Source organism: Ranitomeya variabilis, chromosome 4 (assembly GCF_051348905.1).
Source record: "Ranitomeya variabilis isolate aRanVar5 chromosome 4, aRanVar5.hap1, whole genome shotgun sequence".
Taxonomy (NCBI): Eukaryota; Metazoa; Chordata; class Amphibia; order Anura; family Dendrobatidae; genus Ranitomeya; species Ranitomeya variabilis.
The window spans coordinates 23,590,049-23,600,683 of NC_135235.1; positions in this window are offsets into that span (position 1 = coordinate 23,590,049).

A 10,635-nucleotide genomic window follows, 5' to 3' on the forward strand; every position below is an offset into this window, starting at 1 on the left:
TTGTATTGACTATTGGCTTCTGAATAAAATCACTGTTAAATTTCAGTATCCTTTGCCTCTGTTGTCGGACTTGTTTGCCCGGATTAAAGGTGCCAAGTGGTTCACCAAGATAGATCTTCGTGGTGCGTACAACCTTGTGCGCATTAAGGAGATGAATGGAAGACTGCATTTAATACGCCTGAAGGTCATTTTGAGTACTTGGTGATGCCTTTTGGGCTCTCTAATGCTCCCTCAGTGTTTCAGTCCTTTATGCATGATATTTTCCGGAAGTATCTGGATAAATTTATGATTGTTTATCTGGATGATATTCTGGTTTTCTCTGAAGATTGGGACTCACATGTGGAGCAGGTCAGGATGGTGTTTCAGGTTTTGCGTGAGAATGCTTTGTTTGTTAAAGGCTCAAAGTGTCTCTTTGGAGTACAGAAGGTTCCCTTTTTGGGGTTTATTTTTTCCCCTTCTGCTGTGGAGATGGACCCAGTCAAGGTCCGATCTATTCATGAGTGGACTCAACCCACGTCAGTTAAGAGTCTTCAGAAGTTCTTGGGTTTTGCTAACTTCTACCGTCGTTTTATCGCTAATTTTTCTAGCGTTGTTAAACCTTTGACGGATATGACCAAGAAAGGTTCTGATGTTGCTAACTGGGCTCCTGCAGCCGTGGAGGCGTTCCAAGAGTTGAAGCGCCGGTTTACTTCGGCGCCTGTTTTGTGCCAGCCTGATGTCTCACTTCCCTTTCAGGTCGAAGTGGATGCTTCTGAGATTGGGGCAGGGGCCGTTTTGTCACAGAGAGGCCCTGGTTGCTCGGTAATGAGACCATGTGCTTTCTTCTCTAGGAAGTTTTCGCCTGCTGAGCGGAATTATGATGTTGGCAATCGGGAGTTGCTGGCCATGAAGTCGGCATTTGAGGAGTGGCGTCATTGGCTCAAGGGTGCTAAGCATCGTGTGGTGGTCTTGACTGATCACAAAAATTTGATGTATCTCGAGTCTGCTAAACGCCTGAATCCTAGACAGGCCCGCTGGTCATTGTTTTTCTCCCGTTTTGACTTTGTGGTCTCGTATTTACCAGGTTCAAAGAATGTGAAGGCTGATGCTCTTTCAAGGAGCTTTGTGCCTGACTCTCCTGGAGTCGCAGAACCAGTTGGTATTCTTAAGGAGGGAGTTATCTTGTCAGCCATTTCTCCTGATTTGCGACGCGTGTTGCAGAGATTTCAGGCTGGTAGACCTGACTCTTGTCCACCTGACAGACTGTTTGTTCCTGATAAGTGGACCAGCAGAGTCATTTCCGAGGTTCATTCCTCAGTGTTGGCGGGTCATCCGGGAATTTTTGGCACCAGAGATCTGGTGGCTAGGTCCTTTTGGTGGCCTTCCTTGTCACGGGATGTGCGGTCATTTGTGCAGTCCTGTGGGACTTGTGCTCGAGCTAAGCCTTGCTGTTCTCGTGCCAGCGGGTTGCTCTTGCCCTTGCCTGTCCCGAAGAGGCCTTGGACACACATTTCCATGGATTTCATTTCTGATCTCCCGGTGTCTCAGGGTATGTCTGTCATCTGGGTGGTATGTGATCGCTTTTCGAAAATGGTCCATTTGGTGCCTTTGCCTAAGCTGCCTTCCTCTTCCGATCTGGTTCCTGTGTTCCTTCAGAATGTGGTTCGTTTACACGGCATTCCTGAGAATATTGTGTCTGACAGAGGATCCCAGTTTGTTTCCAGGTTCTGGCGATCCTTTTGTGCTAGGACGGGCATTGATTTGTCGTTCTCGTCTGCCTTTCATCCTCAGACTAATGGACAAACAGAGCGAACTAATCAGACTCTGGAGGCTTATTTGAGGTGTTTTGTTTCGGCAGATCAGGATGATTGGGTGACCTTCTTGCCGTTGGCTGAGTTTGCCCTTAATAATCGGGCTAGTTCCGCTACTTTGGTTTCGCCATTTTTCTGCAACTCTGGTTTCCATCCTCGTTTTTCCTCGGGACATGTGGAGCCTTCTGACTGTCCTGGGGTAGATTCTGTGGTGGATAGGTTGCAGCGGATCTGGAATCATGTGGTGGACAACTTAAAATTGTCACAGGAGAAGGCTCAGCGTTTTGCCAACAGCCGCCGCGGTGTGGGTCCCTGACTTCGTGTTGGGGATTTGGTGTGGCTGTCTTCTCGATTTGTTCCTATGAAGGTCTCCTCTCCTAAGTTTAAGCCTCGCTTCATCGGTCCTTACAAGATATTGGAAATCCTTAATCCGGTGTCCTTTCGCTTGGATCTTCCGGTTTCGTTTGCCATTCACAACGTGTTCCATAGGTCTTTGTTGCGACGCTACGTTGTGCCTGTGGTTCCTTCTGCTGAGCCTCCTGCTCCGGTGTTGGTTGAGGGCGAGTTGGAGTACGTGGTGGAGAAGATCTTGGATTCTCGTCTCTCCAGACGGAGGCTTCAGTATTTGGTCAAGTGGAAGGGCTATGGTCAGGAGGATAATTCCTGGGTGGTTGCCTCTGATGTGCATGCGGCCGATTTAGTTTGTGCCTTTCACGCTGCTCATCCTGATCGCCCTGGTGGTCTTGGTGAGGGTTCGGTGACCCCTCCTTAAGGGGGGGGTACTGTTGTGAATTAGACTTTTTGGCTCCCTCTTGTGGTTACTAGTGATATGACTCTGGGATTTTCTTCCCTCAGTTTGCACCCAGCTGGGTCGTTAGTTCAGTGGTGTTGCTATATAAACCTCCTGGATCCTTAGTCCAGTGCCTGGCATCATTGTAATCAGACACTTTCTGTTTGCTCCTATCTGCTGGTCCTGGTTCGTGCAAAATTAAGCTAAGTCCTGCTTCTTTGTTTTCTGGGTTATTTGCTTGCTCTCATTTTTGTCCAGCTTGTACTAAATGTGATTCCTGACCTTGCTGGAAGCTCTAGGGGGCTGGTGTTCTCCCCCCGGGCCGTTAGACGGTTCGGGGGTTCTTGAATTTCCAGTGTGGATATTTTTGATAGGGTTTTTGCTGACCATATAAGTTATCTTTCTATATTCTGCTATTAGCTAGTGGGCCTCTCTTTGCTAAATACCTAGCTCATATGTTTGTCTTTTCCTCTTACCTCACCGTTATTATTTGTTGGGGGCTTGTATCCAACTTTTGGGGTCTTTTCTCTGGAGGCAAGAAAGGTCTTTCTTTTCCCTTCTAGGGTTAGTTAGTTCTCCGGCTGGCGCGAGACGTCTAGAATCAACGTAGGCACGTTCCCCGGCTGCTGTTATTTGTGGTGCTAGGATTAGATATATGGTCAGCCCAGTTACCACTGCCCTATGAGCTGGTTTTTTGTGTTTGCAGACTTGGTAATTATTTCTGAGACCCTCTGCCATTGGGGTCATAACAGTTTAATCTTATTCGTATTAAACAGGGTGACGAATGGAAAACAGCATTTAATATGCCCAAAGGCCATTTTGAATACCTTGTGATGCCATTCGGGCTCTCTAATGCTCCATCTGTGTTTCAGTCCTTTATGCATGATATCTTCCGGAATTATCTTGATAAATTCATGATTGTATATTTGGATGATATTTTGGTTTTTTCCGATGATTGGGAGTCTCATGTGAAACAGGTCAGGATGGTATTTCAGATCCTTCGTGCTAATGCGTTATTTGTGAAGGGGTCTAAGTGCCTTTTTGGAGTTCAGAAGGTTTCTTTTTTGGGTTTCATTTTTTCTCCTTCGGCTATTGAAATGGATCCTGTTAAGGTCCAGGCCATTCATGATTGGATTCAACCCACATCTGTGAAGAGCCTTCAGAAATTTTTGGGCTTTGCTAATTTTTATCGCCGTTTCATTGCTAACTTTTCCAGTGTGGTTAAGCCCCTGACCGATTTGACGAAGAAGGGCGCTGATGTGATGAATTGATCCTCTGCGGCTGTTGAGGCCTTTCAAGAGCTTAAACGTCATTTTACTTCTGCCCCTGTGTTGCATCAGCTGGATGTTTCTCTCCCTTTTCAGGTTGAGGTTGACGCTTCTGAGATTGGGGCAGGGGCCGTTTTGTCTCAGAGAAGTTCTGATGGCTCTTTGATGAAACCGTGTGCCTTCTTCTCCAAAAAGTTTTCGCCTGCTGAGCGTAATTATGATGTCGGTAATCGGGAGTTGTTGGCTATGAAGTGGGCTTTCGAGGAGTGGCGACATTGGCTTGAGGGAGCCAAGCATCGCGTTGTGGTCTTGACCGATCATAAGAATCTGATTTACCTTGAGTCTGCCAAGCGGTTGAATCCTAGACAAGCTCGATGGTCCCTGTTTTTCTCCCGTTTTGATTTTGTAGTCTCGTATCTTCCGGGATCTAAGAATGTGAAGGCTGATGCCCTTTCTAGGAGTTTTTTGCCTGATTCTCCGGGAGTCCTTGAGCCGGTTGGTATTCTCAAGGAGGGGGTGATTTTTTCTGCCATCTCCCCTGATTTACGGTGGGTGCTTTGGGAGTTTCAGGCTGATAAGCCTGACCGCTGTCCAGTGGGGAAACTATTTGTTCCTGATAGATGGACTAGTAAGGTAATTTCTGAGGTTCATTGTTCAGTGTTGGCTGGTCATCCTAGGATTTTTGGTACCAGAGATTTGGTTGCTAATTCCTTTTGGTGGCCTTCCTTGTTGCGGGATGTGCGTTCTTTTGTGCAGTCCTGTGGGACTTGTGCGCGGGCCAAGCCTTAATGTTCCCGTGCTAGTGGGTTGCTTTTGCTTGCTTTTGCCTTTGCCGGTCCCTGAGAGGCCCTGGAGGCATATTTCCATGGATTTTATTTCGGATCTTCCTGTTTCCCAGAAGATGTCTGTCATCTGGGTGGTTTGTGACCGATTTTCTAAGATGGTTCATTTGGTACCTTTGCCTAAGTTGCCTTCCTCCTCTGATTTGGTTCCATTATTTTTTCAGCATGTGGTTCGTTTGCATGGCATTCCGGAGAATATTGTGTCTGACAGAGGTTCCCAGTTTGTTTCTAGGTTTTGGCGGTCCTTTTGTGCTAGAATGGGCATTGATTTGTCTTTTTCTTCAGCATTTCATCCTCAGACAAATGGCCAAACTGAGCGAACCAATCAGACCTTGGAAACCTATTTGAGATGCTTTGTGTCTGCTGATCAGGATGATTGGGTGACCTTCTTGCCATTGGCCGAGTTTGCCCTTAATAATTGGGCTAGTTCGGCTACCTTGGTTTCGCCTTTTTTTTGTAATTTTGGTTTTCATCCTCGTTTTTCTTCAGGGCAGGTTGAGGCTTCTGACTGTCCTGGTGTGGATTCTGTGGTGGACAGGTTACAGCAGATTTGGACTCATGTGGTAGACAATTTGACGTTGTCTCAAGAAAAAGCTCAATGTTTTGCTAACCATCGTCGGTGTGTTGGTCCCCGGCTTCGTGTTGGGGATTTAGTCTGGTTATCTTCTCGTCATGTTCCTATGAAGGTTTCTTCCCCTAAGTTCAAGCCTCGCTTTATTGGTCCTTATAAGATTTCTGAAATTATCAATCTGGTGACTTTTCGTTTGGCCCTTCCAGCTTCTTTTTCCATCCATAATGTTTTCCACAGATGTTTGTTGCGGAGATATGTGGTGCCCGTGGTTCCCTCTGTAGATCCTCCTGCTCCGGTGTTGGTTGAGGGGGAGTTGGAATATGTGGTGGAGAAGATTTTGGATTCTCGTTTTTCGAGGCGGAAGCTTCAGTATCTGGTCAAGTGGAAGGGTTATGGCCAGGAGGATAATTCTTGGGTTGTTGCCTCTGATGTCCATGCTGCCGATTTGGTTTGTGCTTTTCACTTGGCTCGTCCTGATCTACCTGGGGGCTCTGGTGAGGGTTCGGTGACCCCTCCTCAAGGGGGGGGGGGTACTGTTGTGAATTCCGTTCTTGGGCTCCCTCTGGTGGTTGTAAATGCACTTTTGTGAATTCTGCCCTTGGGCTCCCTCTGGTGGTTTCTAGTGGAACTGCTGCTCCTTGGGTTTAGCATTAGCAGCTGTTTTCACTTATCTTCTCTCCTGGCTTTGCTATTTAACCTGGCTCTGGTCTTCAGTTCGTGCCAGCTGTCAATGTTTCTGGGTTGGATTCAGATCTCTTCTTGGAATTCTCTTATGGCCTTGTCCATTTCAGCAAAAGATAAGTTCTTGCTAGTTCTTTTGTTGTCCATTTGCTGTGGACTTAATCGCTCAGCTCATGTTATGTCTCTTTTTGTCCAGCTTGTCAGTATGATTTATTCAGTCTAGCTGGAAGCTCTGGGGAAGCAGATTTGCCCTCCACACCGTGAGTCGGTGTGGAGATTATTTTTGTAAACTCTGCGTGGACTTTTAGTTTTTAATACTGACCGCACAGTATCCTTTTCTATTCTGTCTATCTAGATTAGTAGTGGCCTCCTTTCCTAAAATCTGTTTTCATTTCTGTGTATGTCATTTCCCTCTCCACTCACAGTCAATATTTGTGGGGGGCTATCTTTCCTTTTGGGGTTTTTCTCTGAGGCAAGATAGCTTTCTGTTTCCATCTTTAGGGGTAGTTAGTTCTCAGGCTGTGACGAGGTGTCTAGAGAGTGACAGGAACATCCCACGGCTACTGCTAGTGTTGGTGTTAGGATTAGGAACTGCGGTCAGTACAGATACCACCTCCTCAGAGCTCGTCCCATGTTGCTCCTTAACCACCAGGTCATAACAGCGGTCCAGCTCACCCCAAACCATCTCGATTGGGTTCAGGTCTGGTGACTGTGGAGGCCAGGTCATCTGACGTAGCACCCCATCACTCTCCTTCTTGGTCAAATAGCCCTTACACAGCCTGGAGGTGTGCTTGGGGTCAATGTCCTGTTGAAAAATAAATGATGGTCTAACTAAACGCAAACCGGATGGAATAGCATGCCGCTGCAAGATGCTGTGGTAGCCATGCTGGTTCAGTATGCCTTCAATTTTTTAATAAATCCCCAACAGTGTCACGAGCAAAGCACCCCCACACCATCACACCTCCTCCTCCATGCTTCACGGTGAGAACCAGGCACGTAGAGTCCATCGGTTCACCTTTTCTGCGTCGCACAAAGATACGGTGGTTAGAACCAATTATCTCAAATTTGGACTCATCAGACCAAAGCACAGATTTCCACTGGTCTAATGTCCATTCCTTGTGTTCTTTAGCCCAAACAAGTCTCTTCTGCTTGTTGCCTGTCCTTAGCAGTGGTTTCCTAGCAGCTATTTTACCATGAAGGCCTGCTGCACAAAGTCTCCTCTTAACAGTTGTTGTAGAGATGTGTCTGCTGCTAGAACTCTGTGTGGCATTGACCTGGTCTCTAATCTGAGCTGCTGTTAACCTGCGATTTCTGAGGCTGGTGACTCGGATAAACTTATCCTCAGAAGCAGAGGTGACTCTTGGTCTTCCTTTCCTGGGGCGGTCCTCATGTGAGCCAGTTTCTTTGTAGCGCTTGATGGTTTTTGCCACTGCACTTGGGGACACTTTCAAAGTTTTCCCAATTTTTCGGCCTTACTGACCTTCATTTCTTAAAGTAATGATGGCCACTCATTTTTCTTTCTTAGCTGCTTTTTTCTTGCCATAATACAAATTCTAACAGTCTATTCAGTAGGACTATCAGCTGTGTATCCACCAGACTTCTGCACAACACAACTGATGGTCCCAACCCCATTTATAAGGCAAGAAATCCCACTTATTAAACCTGACAGGGCCCACCTGTGAAGTGAAAACCATTCCCGGTGACTACCTCTGGAAGCTCATCAAGAGAATGCCAAGAGTGTGCAAAGCAGTCATCAAAGCAAAAGGTGGCTACTTTGAAGAACCTGGAATATAAGACATATTTTCAGTTGTTTCACACTTTTTTGTTAAGTATATAATTCCACATGTATTAATTCATAGTTTTGATGCCTTCGGTGTGAATTTACAATTTTCATAGTCATGAAAATACAGAAAAATCTTTAAATGAGAAGGTGTGTCCAAACTTTTGGTCTGTACTGTACATCAGACCTAGTGAACTGATGACCTGGATGGAAGTTGCTGGGGTGCCTGAGTGAAGATAGAAGATGAAAGACAAATAAATAGAAGATAAAAGACTGTATTTTTAACTCTCTCCCAATCCTTTATAAACCAGTAAAATGGCAATCGTCAGACTGGCTTTCCTTTGTTCATTTTCATAGATTTTTTAATTATTATTACTTTTGTCAGATTCAAGTTATTTCTGTGACCAATGTGGATTTTTTTTGTCATTAAACAAGGGGAACCAACAATTAGTAGAAGAAAATATGCAATGGTGGAGGATGCCGAGTGCAACCATCTTGGGAAATCAGCATATTGTGAGACAGTTGTCATAGTCAATGGTAAACCAAGAATTAGAAATAGATATCAAAATATTTAATTATTAGAACTGGCACTGAAAAAAAAGATAAAGAGAAGAAGTAAGGAAAATATTGGATGGTTGAAACCCAGACAGACAATAAGAGGAACGTTTGAATGAACGACAAATTTGTGTTCTCCATTTTATCACCATTCTTCTATTAGTAAAGATTTGTGAGTAGAAGAATCCAATTGTATGGTTTAAGATGCAGTATGCCTCCATTTGTCAGATGTCATATAAAAGCAAGGAGAAACAATCTATCTGTGCTTCAAACATAAGCAGAGGCACAATGATGTACAGAACAGGTCCTTAGCATTCCATGGCCACCATATGATGGATCCATACTACGTAAAAAGGTTGCGTGAATAGATACTTAACATGTCAAAATATATCTTGAAGAAATCATATGTAATGAAGAATATGTTTGGATACAAGAAGCCAGACCATAAAAAGTAACAAAGGGATAAGTTATGTGAAAACTGATAAGTGAAAATGAACAAATATGAGATGAAATTTGTTATTACGGTTGAGGATGGAGAAGGTGAGAATCTCAGATGCAGAAAAATAAGGGCTGTAGAAGTCAGATAGGAAATGCAGAAGGATTCATTCTGAAACTAAGATCAAAGTCGATCTTCAGAGGCAATGAGAAACAGAGGAAGAAGCTCAGATGCTGAGTGCAAAGGTTGAAGGAAATATTGTAACTAAACTTTTCAACCAGCTATGGGTGAAACGAAAACATTTCTTGTAAGTTCAGTCTTTTTATTATTCGACAACACATTCAGATGTTGTATTATGGAGGACATGATTCCTTGTTCGTGTAGATGGACATTGGATTCATAGACATTCAACTTAAAGAGGTTTTTGCTCTTGGAAATGTCTTTGTGAGTTCATATGGAGCTGCTCTTGCTTTTGGAAGTGGAACAGCCCTTGTTGTCTTGGGTAAGTGTTATCCCCATCTTATTTTTTTCTGTTCTGTTTGCGTGACTGTAAAAGTCCACTTAGAGTCAGCCAGGGCAGAGTAACCTTCATCTACTGCCAACTATTTGGTTCTTGAATTGGCCATCAACCCTGTGTAACTATCAAGTGTATTTCGGAGAAGGGACGATCCTTTCCGTTTTAGGTCAGTATTTTTTGCATTTTCTATTACACTCATAAATTCGTTTTGAATCTGGAAATTTGAAATAAGAAGCTTGCAAATTGTTTTTAGATATTTAAGTTTAAGAGACATTGGATGGCTTCGATCTGGCTGGATTTACTTATTGATGAAAATGGTAAAATTGATTTACTAGGGTTGACATAGCCAAAGAGTCACATGATTCAATGTTTGGAGATCCAAGAAGAATAAAGTTTTCTTTGTAGGTGACCTATACTTCTTGAGATGTTCTCCATCCAAATTGTGACTGGTATTCCAGATGGAATGTTTCATAATTTTGCCTAAATATGCTAATCCTTTGGTCTGGTCACAGTTGTTATCTACCAAGGACGATGGTCTAAAGATAAAAGAAGTTAACATTTGTCTGTTTCACAAACAAGTTTCATATCTGTAAAGATTACCAAACTTTATTAATATAAATGGACTGAAATTGGTTCACATTCAGGGGGAAACATTTACTTGGCCAGCTATAGTACAAATGAGAGACAACATAATTAGGAAGAGCAGGTTTTAAGAGCAGGCTGTGTCTTTGTGACAAACTCTGTTGCTTACTTCGGTGCAGGAACAGTGGTTAATGTTTTGGGTAAGTTTTTATGGTCTTGGTGCAATCTATCATCTTCTGGGTCTAGTTTTTATGTTGCTGTGCTGTACTGTTAATGCTCAAAAGCTGGAATTTGGAACTGGTTCAGCCCTTTTTGTGCTAGGTAAGGACCATACTACAACTTTCAAGGTAGGTTTTCGAAGAGAGTCAATTCTCTGTGACAAGCACTGCTGCTTACTTCGGAGAAGGAACTGTAGTAAGCATTTTAGGTACGTTTTGATAGTCTCGAAAAATTCTTCCACCCATAATTGACTGAAGTTTTAATATATTCATCATGGACACTGAATGTCCTTTCTGTGATGGGGAAGGTAATTAGGCTTAGAAGATAATGTCACACTTTAAACATGGGTTTTCAGAAAGGGTTTTGCCTCTGTGACAACCTCTGCTGCTTACTTTGGAGAAGGAACTGTGGTCAGTGTTTTGGGTAAGTTTTTTTATGGTCCATATGACCTCAAAGTAGTCGAATAAGAGGGAAATGTTAATGGTCTGAACATGGAAGTTTTTATACAGTCATAGTTAGCTGTGAGCAACCAGAGGCAAGATTTTGGACCTGGAACCATCCTTTCTGTGTTGGGTAAGATGATTGAGAAGAACAGGTCACTTCT